Here is a 15,300-nt window from a genome sequence, read left to right on the forward strand (position 1 = left end):
AGGGGGATTTCCTTAGCATCCCTATTTCACGTGAGCTGTCACCTGAGGTGGTTTGTATTTCTTTAAATGTGCTCTCCCTCGAAACTAAATCCTTAAATAGTTTGCATACATTTTGAATGGTTGAGTTGCCTCTGATATGGGTAATTTACGCCTTTATTTCTGAATAGATGTGACTTTTGCCTGTGTAAGTTGTAAGTATATAAAAACAGAGTTAAAATTTAAGAGTCTGTTCCAAGTTGTCCTCTGCTCAGCTGATATCTTGAATTTCTTTTTGGGGTCTTTTAAACCCCTGAAGAGTCCTAATATTTCTTACCAATAAAGGTCACTTTCTTACATAGCCAGTGCAGTTGCTATTAAGTTAACCTACTGAGAGCCTTATGTCTTAAGGAGCCCTTATGATGAACTTTGCAGACAAAGTAGCTCTTATTACTAGCTTCCTAAATTTCTCCCTAAGGTAAAAATTCTGCAATCCACTTGAATCAGAAAATATTTCTATTCTTCCCTTAAACCTATTAATCTTTTAAAATGGTAATGAAAAATGAATGCACAAAAAAGCAGTTATACAGTGTACAGTACTGGTATACTGTATTATACGAATACAGTATTAGTGGAGTAAAAACTGCTCAGCGTTTCCTACCCCTGCTTTAATTCTGTCAAGGTTTTTGCAACCCGTTGCAGTCTGTATCTTGTTCTCCTGGTGTTGCGTGTCCAAGGCACAGCCTTCCCTATCTGCCCATGCTGTGAAATCTTCCATCCGCCTGTCTCATCTTACTACTAAAGTACCTCGCCATCACTTTTCTAGCCTGGATGAAAGCAGTCTTGTCCCATTTAAATCAATTCTGAATATTGCATGAAAGTGCATTTCCCAAGCCTGTGGCTTTGATCGTGTCATCTCTCTTTACATCTTCTTGTTAGTTCTTTCTTCTCTGTCATAGCCAATACTGAAATTCCAATATAATACCCTAGCATTATCTATCATCTCTCACTTGTTATCAAAATGTTGGTTTTCTGTCTCCTTAATGTCACTTTGCCCTTATGCTTTCGAACAGTTGTGGTGCTGCTTTGTTTTACATCCTTTCCACTTGGGAAGAGCTAACACTGTTAAATCGATTCAGTATGCTTCCCTGTGTCATGGTGGTATTTAATTTACCTTGTATCACACAGCAATCTTGCAAAATGAGTACGACTAACTTTTCGATTAAGACCTAGAAAAAAAGTCTTTTCAAGAAGCCCTGGATTTGTACTTGTAGCAGCACATCTCGAGAACGGTATCTGCTGGGAAGACTTCTCTGTGCAGATGTTACGCAAAAGCGTGTAACACAACAGAAACTTGCTTAAGTGTCTTCGCTGATTAGAGAGAACAAGTCTGGTCCAGTGGCATTTCGAGATGAGTAGATTTGCATGTCATGAGAATTACCATCAGTTAGAAAAGCAAATTGTCCTGTGAAGGAAGTTAAAGGGTAAAGTTCATAGTAGATGAGGTACAGCTTCAAGAATGATGAAATAAAGTACAACTTTTTTATGGTTCTACTTGGTATTGAAGATCCAAAACAAACTGGGTATGCATTTTCTGGTGCTTCACAAAGTAATTTGTGCAGGTACTGTGGGAACAAAGGTAGCCATGCTATTTTGTTAGACTTGAAGCATTGCTTTGTGGCCTAATATGAGTGGAAGCTGCCTTGCTTCAGGAGCCAGATACTGGAATAATAATTGCACTTCTGTTCCACTGAGCAAGTGCTTTTCTCCATGTACAAAACGGGAATGACACTGGTCCAACCCACAGTGTGGTTCCAAGCATTGAGCAACTGTTCAATACCATTCTGGAAAGCCAAGGGGTTTTTGTTGTTGTCCTTGGTGCCTTTGTTTTTATTTTTAATGGATGCCTGAAAGTCTTAAGTCCAGTCTTGTCTGCCAGATTATTTAAAACAGTGCTACATTCACCAGTTCCCAGAGAAGGCAGTTGGCAATGCTACTGTGTGGTAACTGCATTTATGATAAATAAATACAATAATCATCTTATTTGTTGAGATACCTAAATCTTTAACTATATCTTCAGTGTTCCCATAAAAACATTTGGGAGTATATGACTGTTAAAATAATTGGGAAGGTGCTAATCAGAAAACTTCTCAGCAAACAGTGGACTTCTTACTTAAAGAGTTTTTATTTCTTTTTGGTAAATTAAAAATTTAACAGATTCCATGGAGGTCCTGAGTGAGATGTTTCTGAGACTCTGTCACAGGGGTGTGAGCACAGCCATAAGTATAGCTCAAGTCAGTAGTGATGACCTGGAGCAGGAAACCTGTTCTGAAAGGTAGTGGGCACTAATTTATGGGAAGAGGGGAAGACTAAAACTAAGGAAATTCTCATTTTAAGGTTTTGAAGTAAGCGCTGGAAGTGAGATGCACTTTAAAATTCAGATACAACTCCGATACGTTTCTTACAAATTTTGTGGCATATTTCTTTTGGATTTACAGAGGGTACAGCACTTTTTTTTGCTTACTTTACTGTAAAGGTAGTATGTGAGAGAAATGCACGAGTGCTGGAACAGACACAGTAAATGCACAAAACCAGGGGATGAGCCAATTTCTAGTTCTGGCCATGTCTCTCTCCTGCAGTGTGGATGTATAATTTAAAGCACTACAGAGTGGGTTTTTTCCCTCCTTCTGTGGCGTGAAGCTTCTAAAGCAGAAAAGATTTATTTTCAAACAGCTTGCTTATATCATCTCTTGAAGTTCATATAAATTGTGAACATAGAGGTGGTTTATGATGAGGAACAGAGATTCTTCTAAGACTCTTCCAAAATCTGCATATATGTGTACATGTGGATAGAGGGTTTTGAAAATCTGGAAACTCCAGCTAGGAAGATGCTGTGTGATCATGGAGTCCAAAAGAATTGTGCAATTTTGCCATCACTTCCCACTGAAACTGATAACAGGCATGAGAACTGCATGTGCTGGTCGCTGCTGTACATTGCATGGTTTGGAAGGACAAGTGGCTTTGCATGTCTTAGAAACCCAGTATCTACCACAGAAGGGCTACTCTGGGGGCAACTTCTGAATCTCGATTACTTTTTAAAACAGTGCTGCTTTATTAGGGGTGTGGTGACCAAGGGAAGGGTGGAGCCGGGCCTCTTTGCAATTAAGAATAATCTTGTTAGCAGTGCACTTGGCTTTGTCTCCCTGTGGTTCTGGGAGTTTCGAAGTAGATGAGCAAGGAGATGTGTGCCAGTGTTGGGGTCGGGGGGTGGAGGGGTCAGGCTGAGATGGTAAGCCACTGTCCATCGTATTTGAGAAGTCGTGGCAGCCTGGTGAGGCTCCCACTGACTGGAGGAGGGGAAGCATAACCCCTTTTGAAAAAGGGAAAAAAGGAAAACCCCAGGAACTACAGGCTATTCAGTCTCATCTCTGTGCCTGGCAAGATCATGGAGCAGATCCTCCTGGAAACTCTGCTAAGGCACATGGAAACGAAGGAGGTGGCTGGGGACAGCCAACATGGCTTCACAAAGGGCAGATCGTGCCTGACAAATCCAATGGCCTTCTACAATGGGATTACAGCGTTGGTGGATAGGGTTTGGAAAGGAATTTAAAGACCATCTACTTTCAACTCCCTGCCATAGGGACACCTCCCACTAGTCCAGGTTGCTCATAGCCCCATCCAACCTCCCATGGCCGGGTGGAATTAGATGATATTTGAGGTCCCTTCCAACCCAAACCACTCTATGCTTCCATGACTGTGTGTCCAACAGAGCGGTGACACCTCTTGTGTCACCATCTATGCTTTTAGAGGCTTGTGTGCCAGTTTGTCAATTGAAATCTTTTGGGTTTTCCCAGCAATTGCCAAGGAACTGGAAAAACACTCTAAAATTATATATTTTTTTTTCTTACCCTGGGACTGTCCTTGGGGCAGGGAGAGGAGGCAGGGGGCTGGGCTGTGTGGAGTTTCAGGCTGGCAGCAGCTATCTTTCCAAGTGTCACTTCCAAGGTGATGGAGAAGAGTCCCAACTTTCTTGCTGTGAGCCACCATTGTAAATTCATAACTCTTTCATACTGTCACAGCAATTCCATTTTTTTAATGCACATAAATATTATCCTTGACAAGAGAGGACACTGTCTTTTAAGCGTTCCTCTGACAGATAGTGAAATACTACAGTAAAATTTCTGTATCTTAGGACAGGCAATCACATACGCAGCAAAGGGACTTGAAATAAGAACTTTCCTACTGCTGACCGGTTCCCAGCCCTTGTTAGAGGAGGGGCACGCTCCTGGGGTGCACATTACATGGAAATAACTTTATTTCTGTACTACCCCGGCAGTTTGCGTAGTATAAAAACTGCCAGATGTGTGAACTATTTTAGCCATCAGCATGCTAGCTATTAAGATATAAATTCTACCATCAGTATTTCAGATGATTTCCCATAAATTATGATTTACATACGAGGATTATGTTCAGATTATTGCAGCTTGAAATTGGCTGGCGTCATGTGCATTTTTATCATTGAAATACGATGTCCTTGCTGGCAGTAATTTCTTTTTGGTGTTTGATTTATTTTCAAGCACCTTAGTTTTACAACTCATGTATTGCATGACAGGAGTGCAGCTACATGGGGCTTTATGATCCAGAGATTAGTTTGTGTCAGCATCTGTTGGTTACCTTCCTTACCAGTTCTTCCTTACAATTAAGTTGTAGCTATTAGGAGTTTTGGAAGGTGGTGATTATTTTACCTAATGGTATAACTGAAATAGTCCTGAAGTAAGGATCAAAACCAGACAGGTAAAGATCTGGTTGTGATACCTCAAAGTATAGATTAGAAGTACCCCAGAATGTGATTTTTATTTTTCTGACAATACATGTGAAATGATCTGGTCTTTCTGTTCTCATGTAAGTTGCATTAAATTAACAATTCAGAGAAGACTCTTATAAAAGGATTTTCCCACAATGCATGTTTTGGGATATACTTGGGGAATGTATGTTTGATAATGCATAATGCCGTTCAACGTAGTTTTCCTGTGATGTTTTGAGCACTCACAGATGAAGGACTTTTTACTTGTAAACTTTTAATTGGACATATAAGTTTGTGAGGTTTTTAACTTTCTTACTCAGCCAGGTGTTCAGCTGAGAGTCCCTTAGCCACCTTTATTACTTTTTTTTTATTTATAGGTGAGAAACATAAATAAGAAGGAGAGAAAGCAACACAAACAAAAATTATTGCTAAAACAGCCATTTAAAGTTAGGAAGTTGACCGGTCTGTAGATGGTTATTGCTAGATTTGATCTTTACATGTAATTTTACTTTGGCATCCCATTCATGCATGTGGTTTTTTTTGATGATGATGATGAATTCTACTCGCACCCAATTACACACACAGATAGGCATTGCATTTCCAGCAGAATGACAAAAAGAGTGCAGCAAAAAGTCATTCAGACAAGTGCATCCAGATTGGAAATCACACAAGTTAAACTATAGTTGCATAACTCTGTGTTGTGTATAGTATGATTCAACTGATATGCTTTCCCAGGAGGAAGATCCTTTGAACAGGAGAGCAACTTCTTCTTTATATTTTCTGGATGTTACTTTTGGAGAGCTGGGGGTGGAGAGAAGCAATAGTCCCTGGTTCTGCTTCACTGCAACGCTGTGTAGTGAAGGAAGGCGAGGATCAATACTGTGTTCATGTGAGTCTTTTGGGAGGGATTTTCATAGTGTCTTTGGACACCGTTTCTTCTTTCCCCCCCCCAGCTTTCTGAAGGGAATATAAATTATAGCAAATTATTTCAGAAAATTAATCTAAAATGCTCTGGCATTAACTCCCAACTGTAAATGATAACATCATCTAAAAGAATAAAAACCAGTCAACTGGGTCAAAATTTGAGAAGTTGAATATTTGACATATTCTTCCACTAATAAAAATGAATAAAAATTCTTTTTAATTTCCTTTAAAAAATACCTCTAATTTCACAAATCATTGAACTCGGCAGCAGACTTAGAATGGTAGCGCTATTGGCAAGTGTTATGATAAACCAGTAGGTCTAGCTCTTATTGACACAACCGTAAACTGGTGACTTTTTTCCCTTTTAATTTCATTGCAGCAAGAGTCAGAAAAAGTTCATGTTTATAGCCTCAATTATTTTAAAAGACTTCTATGAACAGTGAGACCACAGGAATACCCTGAGGAGGTTGTTACAGCAGGCTTATGACAAAAAATATTTATATGCAATGAGATGCTATCTTTTAAAAGAAAATATCCTAATATAAGTCTTCAAGATTTTGACTGCAAATACCTGATGTCATTTGAGTAAGGCCCATTGTGTGAAAACTTGCTTGTATGGACAAAGCTCCTGGGCCTCATGGGATCCTGTGGTAGCCCTTGTGCTGTGTGGCGTGGCTGATTGGCAAGGGTTGGCTGTAGTGAGTGTGTTTCCTGTCAGGGTGATTGTTTTTTTGAGATATAAAGAAAGTCATATTTTATCTAATCTGTATAAATGTAGGACAGATCCTCTGGTCTGTGTGGATGCGATGACCGTGAAGATGATGCCTTTTGAACATTGAACTTTATACGAGAATGTTTTTAACGTGAATATTCTCAGTTTGAAGATTGTCTGATCAAGGATGGCAGGTTGACTTTTAGGGCATCTAGTGCCATTTAGCATGCCCCAGGGTATCCGAGACAGCACGGTGGGCAGGATCCTGGAACATAAGAAATTTCTGCGGGTGAGGTGTCACTGTGTTTTGAACAGTATTGTGTTAAGGAAAGGTCATCATCTGCTCATCACAGTCTGCAAAAGTAAAACCAGACATGGGGTGTTAAAACTTTCTGTGTCTGGGAACTGGAGCTAAAGAGACCTAAGAACAAGTCTGAAGAACTGTTTTTTGTTGCTGGTGGTGGTGATTTTTTTTTTCTGGACCTCTTTCTGTGTAAGAAACAAAACATTCTGTGTATATTTTAATAATAATATTTAAAAAGAACAAACTCAAAAAAATGAAAAGGCAAGAATTTTTATAACTTTCTTGGTCACTAACTTGATTATAGTGGATGTAAAAAGTGGTCCATTTTGGTAGTACATTATGTTACCATGGCAACATAGACTTACTAATTTAGAAACCCTTCGGGCTAGTGTTGAGAATGCTAACGTTGCACTACTATACCAAAACATGAAAAGACTTACTGTCAAAGTAACTGCTAAATGTTTAGGATGAGCCATGTAGATACATGTGGATTTTTTTCCCCCTATTTCTTATTAGTTTGCCAAGGATTCATATTGCTAATATTATTTAAAAAAAAAAAAAAAAAAAAACAAGTCTATGACCATAAAGCGATTTATATTCATTTATCTTAATGACTGCAGTGTTTTTCTTATTAATTTGTTTTATTTCCTTCTTGGAGTCGGACCTTTGGGCTTCCACTGTGAACCTGTTACTATGTGCTTCCTGCTCCCGATAGGCAGGCTGTGTGCTCCCAGGGCAAATCCACTCATTCTGGGACTTCTATGAAAATGGTTATGTATTTTGGTTGCCAATGACTGTATAGCATTTTCCAAGTGCTGGATATTAACAAATTCTGCATCATCTTATTAGCATGTGATCACAGATTCTTTCCAATGATATTGACTTATACCAGCTGTGCTTATATTGGGGCTGAGTTTTACTATTATTTCTGTGTATTTGGTTAAAAAAAAACACAACTGGTGATTAAGATGTCCAATTGACATACTATGTAGCTGGCAATATACTTAATCTTTTTTTACTTTATTATGTTAGTTGAGAATTAGAATTGCGAATGGTAGAGAGGACGAAATGCTAATATACACTAGGAGGACAAATACGTGTTTCAGTGAGGTGTCTGTGTCACTATTTCTTACTATATTTATCATTTCCACTATCTCACCACAAAAAATGACCTGTTAGACTTCTTGACATTGGGTAATTTCCTATACAGTGGCTAAACTACTTGAACCTATTCCCATAACATCCTGTGAGGCTGTGGTGAGTCTTGGTTTCTTCTTTCCACTCTCCATCATATTTCAAAAACCATGGCAGTCAGGCCAAGTCCCCAGTGACTGGAAAAAGGGAAGCATCACTCCCATTTTTAAAAAGGGTAGAAAGGAGGACCCGAGGAGCTACAGACCAGTGAGCCTCACCTCTGTGCCTGGCAGGGTCACGGAACGGATCCTACTAGAGGCAATGTTAAGGCACAAGCAAGACAAAGAGGTGATCCAAGACAGCCAGGATGGCTTCACCAAGGGCAAATTGTGCCTGACCAATCTGGTGGCCTTCTGTGGTGGAGCGACTGCATCAGTCAACAAGGGAAGACTGACCAATGTGATGTACCGGGACTTCTGTAAGGCCTTTGACATGATCCCACACACCATCCTAATCTCTAAATTGGAATGATATGAATTTGAAGAGTGGAAAAGGAATTAGCTTGATGGCCACACCCAGAGAATAGTGGTCAATGGTTCTATGTCCAGGTGGAGGCTGGTGACAAGCGGTGTCCCTCAGGGGTCAGTCTTGAGACTGGTGCTTTTCAATACCATCATCAGTGACATAGACGATGGGATTGAGTGTACCCTCAGCAAGTTTGCAGATGACACCAAGCTGAGTGGTGCAGCTGATGCCAAAGAAGGAAGGGATGCCATCCAGAGGGACCTGAACAGGCTGGAGAAGTGGGCCCATATGAACTGCACGAGGTTTAACAAGCCTAAGTGCAAGGTGCTGCACTTGGGATGGGGCAATCCCAGATGCAAGCACAAACTGGGAGAAGAACTCTTTGAGAGCAGCCCTGCAGAGAAGGACTTTGGGGTTCTGGTGGATGAAAAGTTCAACATGAGCCAGCAGTGTGTGCTTGCAGCCCAGAAGGCCAGCTGCATCCTGGGCTGCATCACCAGAGGAGTGGCCAGCAGGTGGAGGGAGGTGATTGTGCCCCTCTGCTCTGCCCTCTTGAGGTCGGGGTTGGCGTTAGATGATCTTTAAGGTCCCTTCCAACCCGAGCCATTTTATGATTCTTGCTGAAGCTGGTGTGGGACTGGCCAGGCACGTACAGGGTGCTGGGCAGTTATGTCCCTTTCCATCAGATCTCTCATAGTTTTTTGGCAATGTTTGTTCACTCACGGTAGAAAATGACACTTGCTTTTGTCTTACATATCACTGTATATGTGCACAACTGGATTCGTCACTTTGACCAAACCTACAGGAAAAAAGCAAGTTTCACCCAGTAAAATGCATCCGGGATTGAGCCACGTTACAAATGATGCTTCCCTTCCTTGTCCTGCCTGCGGTTGCACAGGATTTCGTGGGGGGGGGACTGCGTTTGTGATGCACGCTGCCGAGTTATTCCAGTTATGCTTCAGCTGATCCCTCCTGCCACCCACCACTCCCTTCCCCCTGCAAAAGTAAATGAATATTTAAAATCTGAATTACTTTATTTAGCAAGAAAAAAAAAATCAAATTTCCACATGCTGTGGTCCTTACAACTCAGTAACAGCAGCGCTGGCATTTTGTCATTTTCTAGAGCTAAAAAACTGTCTTTTTTTAACCGACTTAAAATGTATTCTAATATAAAGGCATAAAAAAAAAAAACGCCAAAGCCTGCCTCTGACAGAAGTGCTGCCCGTGCTGCGGTGCAGCACGTGAAAGCAGAGTCTGTTTTTTTTCTTTCCAGACCCCAAGCCAGGATGCGGCCTCCTGCAGCCCTTCTGTTCTGGGCCTGGCTGTGAAGTGCAGGCAGGGGCAGCTCTGCCCTGGCATCTCCCTATCCCGTCGCCTGGCTCAATTTTCTGCTCTTCAATTGCACTTGTTCGTATGTATTTTTTCCCCATGAAAGGCCCTGTGGTATATATGAAGCATCGCACTGACTGAACAAACTGCCCCCTCCCTACCTTCCTTTCAGAAGTCCTTCCTTTTTTCCAGCAAGCCGATGCCGGTTTTCGCTCTTCTAGTTGTTATTACATAGCCAGACCACTTAATGATGGTACCATGCAAGCCCTTTGGAAGGAATAGTCAAGTTGCGTCAAAGGCTGTTGCTGGAGCACGAAGTTCCCATTGCAGAGAAGCAACAGCATCAACTTCTAGGTGTGTCCTAGAAGATGCATGTGTGGCACCAAGAAAATGTAAAAATGCTCCAAATATCTCTGTGGTTTATTATGCTCACCCAGTTCTACCCCCAAACACAGTGGGTTTGGGGGTTTGGTGACGGAGTGCTGGAAACAGGCTGCCCAGGGAGGTTGTGGAGTCTCCTTCTGTGGAGATATTCAAGGCCTGTCTGGACGCCCACCTGGGCAGCCTGCTCTAAGGAACCTGCTTTGGCAGGGGGGTTGGATCCGATGATCTTTCGAGGTCCCTTTCAACCCCTTCAATTCTGTGATTCTGTGGGTGAGCTCCAACTTTTGTGTCCCACGTAACTCCAGGTGTTTAACAGAGGCACCAGCTCTCGCTGTGCTCTGTGGGGACAGCTCAGCATGGTCACTGTGGTGGTGGGGCTGTCCCTTCCCACAGAGCTGCAGTGCCCCTACCTAGGGCCTTAGGGTATTGTCTGGTTGGGTGCTGAAGGTTTGATTATTTTGAGCACCAGTGCTGTCTGGAGTGGTTGGATTTTTATAAAAGTGTCCCAGGCTCCTTTTCAAACCATGTTATTTGGATAATTTTTTGTCATACATTGTTCTGCAAAGGCAATGTGCATCCTCTTTGTGCCTGAGTATATTTGTGTCTGGTTTATCCTTACTTCCCTCACCATGTGAGAGTAAGTTCTGTGGTGCCTTATCCACCAGTGATGCTCCTAATCAGGAGAGACATCTTGCAGCAATGCTCATTCAGAAATTTTGTTCTCGGTGTCCCATGCTTTTATTCACCTACGTGATAATATTCGTTATGCTTGATGAGGCCGGGCAGAAGACTTCAGTCCCATGAGTTTTGCTGTTGATGTCAGTGACACAAGTTGCATGTTTTCTCTCAGTCTGGCAAAGGAATAGACAGAAAATAGAGCTGTTGTCAGAGCTAGAATTAACATACCATATGGTGTCTACATCACCTTTGTCTTGTATGATTGTTTACTGTGGAAAAAATCATCAGAAACAGCCGTTATTTTCAAGCTCAAGTCTTCAGCACAATTTTTTTTTGTTGTTTTCTTCCCCAGGTTTCTGCATATTGTGTGTAGAGGCATGCTTGGTCTTAAACTAGCAAAAAAAAAAAAAAAAAAAAAAAAAAAAACTAATTCTTCAGGTGTGAAGGTTAACCTAACTATGATTTTTTTCTGAAGAATTATTTTCTACTACTTCTTATATTTCAAAGCAGCAATGTTATTGAGTATTCCCAGTAGGTTGGTGTTTATTTTTCTTAAATGTAGTCAATATAAGCTCTGATCCATGCATCTGTTACTGATGTTTTCTCTTGTTGTTTCTCCCCAGTTTGCTGTTTCCTATTGCTTTAGTAAAGAAGTCAGTCTGAGGGTTTTGTTTGTTAGTTTGTTTTCTGCACAAGAGGTTATATTTCATTTGTGCTGGTATTTTAGGACTTGAAGTTAAAATTGCTTCAACAAGTGATCTGATAGCATGGTAGTAGTGTGATAAAGCAGGATTTCATTGTTGCATCTCTTCTAGAGTTTAGTCCTGCTTCACCAGTCTGAAAGATTTTAGTTTTGTCTTTTCTAAACTAAACTGATGATACGAAGAGGATTCAATTGCTGTACTACACAGATTCAAATAAGGAAGAACCGAAAATACAAGTCTGGATAAATGCTTAAAATTCAAAAGAATATAAAGAGGTAAAAACATAAAATGTAAAGCACATCTAACTGTAGTTTAACTTTTGAAAAGATAATCCCCCGCAAAAAAATTATTGCATGCAACAGAGAGACTTTAGAAAGGGTAGTGCCAGAAAAATCTTGAGAATAATACTAGCAAGGGTCTGAAGTACGTGATGTGTGGGGAGTTTTACAGACAGTGTCTGTATAAAGATGCACAGTTGAGGGGAGTGTGTGGGGAGGAGTGGATCTGAAGGTCTGGTGTTGACACCGCTGAAGGTGTTGGAGGATCCCTGCTGATGTTGGTTGGCTTTGCAACAAACTCTTGTGTTGATACCTCCAATATGCAGTTAGTTGCAGATGCTTTGTCCCTTGGAAGAGATCAATAATATTGGAAGGATTTCAGGGAAGAGAAGCACAAGTGCAAGAAATAAAATTGAGGGAAAACAGAGGACAAAAGAAATTACCAGCATAGGTGATAAAAACAAGATTCAGGCAGTAATAGAGAAAAGTATAAACACAGATTCTTTAATACTCATCTTGCAGATGCATAAACTTGGGGAGTGATCTCTCACAGAAATTGGGAAAAGGGTCTAGAACCTGTGGTCTCTAAGTAGATCCAATAAGTCATTAGCTAAGAGAAGGTAGAAAATGATCCCCTCCCCCTGCCAACTGAAGATTAACTCTTGATGTCTGTAATTCCTAATTGCTTGGCCTTTTATGTGTCTGGAAGTTATAATAAAACTACCTGTCTCACTGATCCTGCAAATTTTTCATCAAGAAGAATCTATTTCCATAAGTTATTTTCCTTGACTTTTTTTTTCCCCTAAGTTGGATCTATTCTAATGCATCTCCTTCCTTTCTTTTCTAAAACTGAAAAATTGTCCTCTGGATAAAACATTTATTCATCTGTGGATTTATCCAAAACTCCTTAAAACAAAGTTCCTCATCACGATCTGATCCATCCACACTGTTTTTCTCCTTTGTGAATCATTTGCAATGCCATTTGACAAGCTGGGCTGCTGTGGTTGTAGCAAATCGTCCGTAGGTACACCTTCTCTGGTGATCCCTCTGTTTGTCTTGGGCAAGCAAGAATTATAGGGCATCCTAAAATACCCTGGAACACTCTCCATTAAGGTTCTCCCCTCTGAATTCCTGTATGGTTGAACACCACAGGTGTGTAGTAACTCTTATTCCGTAAAAACATGCTAGTTGCTATGTTTCTCAGAATATAATGCTATTTATGTTTGTTTTTTTAAAAAGAACCACAGTGGGGGGAAAAAACAAAGGTCAGGTCAACAACTAGAAGGCAGTTGAAGTAGGTGCAGATGTGGAGGAGCTGCTGCATCGCCTGGGATGGCGTCACCAGCCCAGTGAGGCTGAGTGTTGAGTGCTCGAACTGGAGGCCCTGGGCCATGCCAGGGGTTGCATTTCCCTGCTTCGTGTGTGGCTGCTGTTGTATAGATGGGAGTAAGTGGCCAGTTCAAGCACTGTGTTTATGTTTATCACTAGTTGGGTCCGGTCTCGGTGCCGGCCGTCCTCAGGTCTGTCAGGGCTGGGCTACGGTGCCAGTGAGGCCTCAAGTGACCTCCAGTAGAACAGCTTGTCTCTTCCTCACACAGTGATGGTTTCTGTCTGCCGTCAGTCTGTCTCTCCATGTCCCAGTCATACAAGCAGCATCCTAGTTGAAGGATGCATTTTCTTGCAGTTTCCATGTTTGCTCGGCCTCTGGTGAGCGCAGCCCTCTACCTCCAACAGCAGCAGCGAACTTTGGGAAAGCTAATTCTTCCTGGTCTTCTCAGCCCTTTCCCAAAATCTTCAGCTGTAAACATCTTCTGTGTTGATTTTGTTCTTTAGACAATCTCATTTGATAGGCAGGTTGGCAGGAAAACAGCCAAGTGTTCAAAAAAAAAAAAAAGTGCAGTCACCATTGGCTGGGATGACACTGACAGGAGTGACCTAAATTTGCAGCGAGGTGCTCACCACGGCTGACCCAGCATCCCTGGGCTGCTGGCTGTGCTTTGCAGCTGCAGAGCAAGAAATGCCTTAATTCAGGAGCAGGTCTCCATCACCTGAATCTAACTAAAATTTGTCAGTCAGGAACATAGAACAAAATGGAGGGAAATGGAGAAGGCAAGAGAAAGAAACGTAGAAAACATTATACTTTAGAAGCCTGCACAAAGCACAGTAGCTTGTGTTTTGTTCATACACAGGAGTGTGTTTCGGCAGTTCCATTTGTTCACTTCTAGATCAGGTGTGAAATCACTAGATTTACGTATGTGGATGATAGCAATGGGTTGCCAAAAAAAAAGCTTTTCTAGGTGGGAGGCAAAACAAGAAGTTGCCTGAAGGCAAAATATTTCTATTTTTTTGTTTGTTTGTTTTTTAGAAGGAGCTCCTTTTTATTTACCATGTGTGCTTTGCTGTTGCGCACTGCTGCTGGAGAGCACCTTGGCAGTCTGCATTAAGTCGATTCAGCACAGGGTCGGCGGTGCTAAGTGCTTCCTCTGCGCCGCGGTTACCACAGTTTGCCGCTGCTTTTTTATGCATGGTGAGCATGGGCAGACACGTGCAAGGTGTAGGAGGGCAAGTTTTAGGAGCACTTGGCAACAGCCCCCGCGCATGCTGATCGTGGTGCCTGCTAACAGAAAAATACAGAGCAAAAAGAGGCAGGCAGGTTTTCGTAAGGCATAGTAAGATGCAGCTTGTAGAAGCATGCCTTGTTTTACTTTTGCTGATAAGAAGCAGATTTGACCTATAGGCAGGGTTGTTTGTTTTGCTTTACTTCCAGGCCGTGAAATGCTGCCAATTTCCTCTTTTTCTGCCCTGATGATGTCACTGGTATCCCACAAAAGGGATGTTTTAATTTTCTGTTGAACAAGGGACAAACCGAGGATCGGTGGTGAAGGCCCAGGAATATTTTTATAAGGTCCATCTAACAAATAAAAAAAATGTTTTGGTTGTTCTGTTATGTTGAACCAACAGAAGTGAGGATTTGGGGTGGGTATTTGTTTATGTATCCTTCCTTGATTATCAGAAGTTCCTTGGTGGTTGTGCTGGTTGAACAGTTCACAGGAAAACAGCAGCATTCTCTCAGGGGCTTACAAGAATTTATACTGTGTTTTGCTGACACACATTTTTGTATTAGAAATGGCAAAACATACTGATGTATCCGATCTGTTTGTTTGGGAATAGGAGATTTCTTTTCCATAGGCATCCAGTCTTGCAGTGGATTTAGTAAATTGGTTTCTTGTTATAGCTCACTATGCTTCTGCCTTCTGCTGGAGACCATCTGAAAATGGCCCTGAAAGAGAAGAAAAGGTGGTTGGAGGGGGAAAATTGACATCCCAGAGGAAACACATAAAAGTTTCACAAAATTTGATGGTTAAATTCAGTATCCTCTAATTTTAGGCATTCTTTGTTCTGCTCTCTCCAAATCCTAGCAATCGGTGGAGATGTCAATCCTCTGTTAGTTTTATTCTTTGGTATCTTAACTGAGAAGCTAAGTAACTGCATTCTTTAACGACCTGGGTTTGTTCTCCATCTCTGGCAGTATTTCAGACATTTCTCAT

At 41.5% G+C, this 15,300-nt stretch overlaps 1 protein-coding gene across 13 annotated transcripts in view; it reads left to right on the forward strand.

Annotated features, from left to right (window-relative positions):
* Positions 1 to 15,300, forward strand: part of FAM110B (family with sequence similarity 110 member B) — a 109,692-nt gene that overhangs the window by 63,314 nt on the left and 31,078 nt on the right. The window contains exon 1 of one of the 13 annotated variants that reach the window (XM_040545599.1): positions 5,645 to 5,669. The exons of the other annotated variants lie outside the window; for them this stretch is intronic. The gene's annotated coding sequence lies outside the window, so the exon portion shown is untranslated. Of the gene's footprint in view, positions 1 to 5,644; positions 5,670 to 15,300 lie in introns of those variants that run through there. 13 annotated transcript variants of the gene reach the window in all.

Source organism: Cygnus olor, chromosome 2, assembly GCF_009769625.2.
Source record: "Cygnus olor isolate bCygOlo1 chromosome 2, bCygOlo1.pri.v2, whole genome shotgun sequence".
NCBI classification, from domain to species: Eukaryota; Metazoa; Chordata; class Aves; order Anseriformes; family Anatidae; genus Cygnus; species Cygnus olor.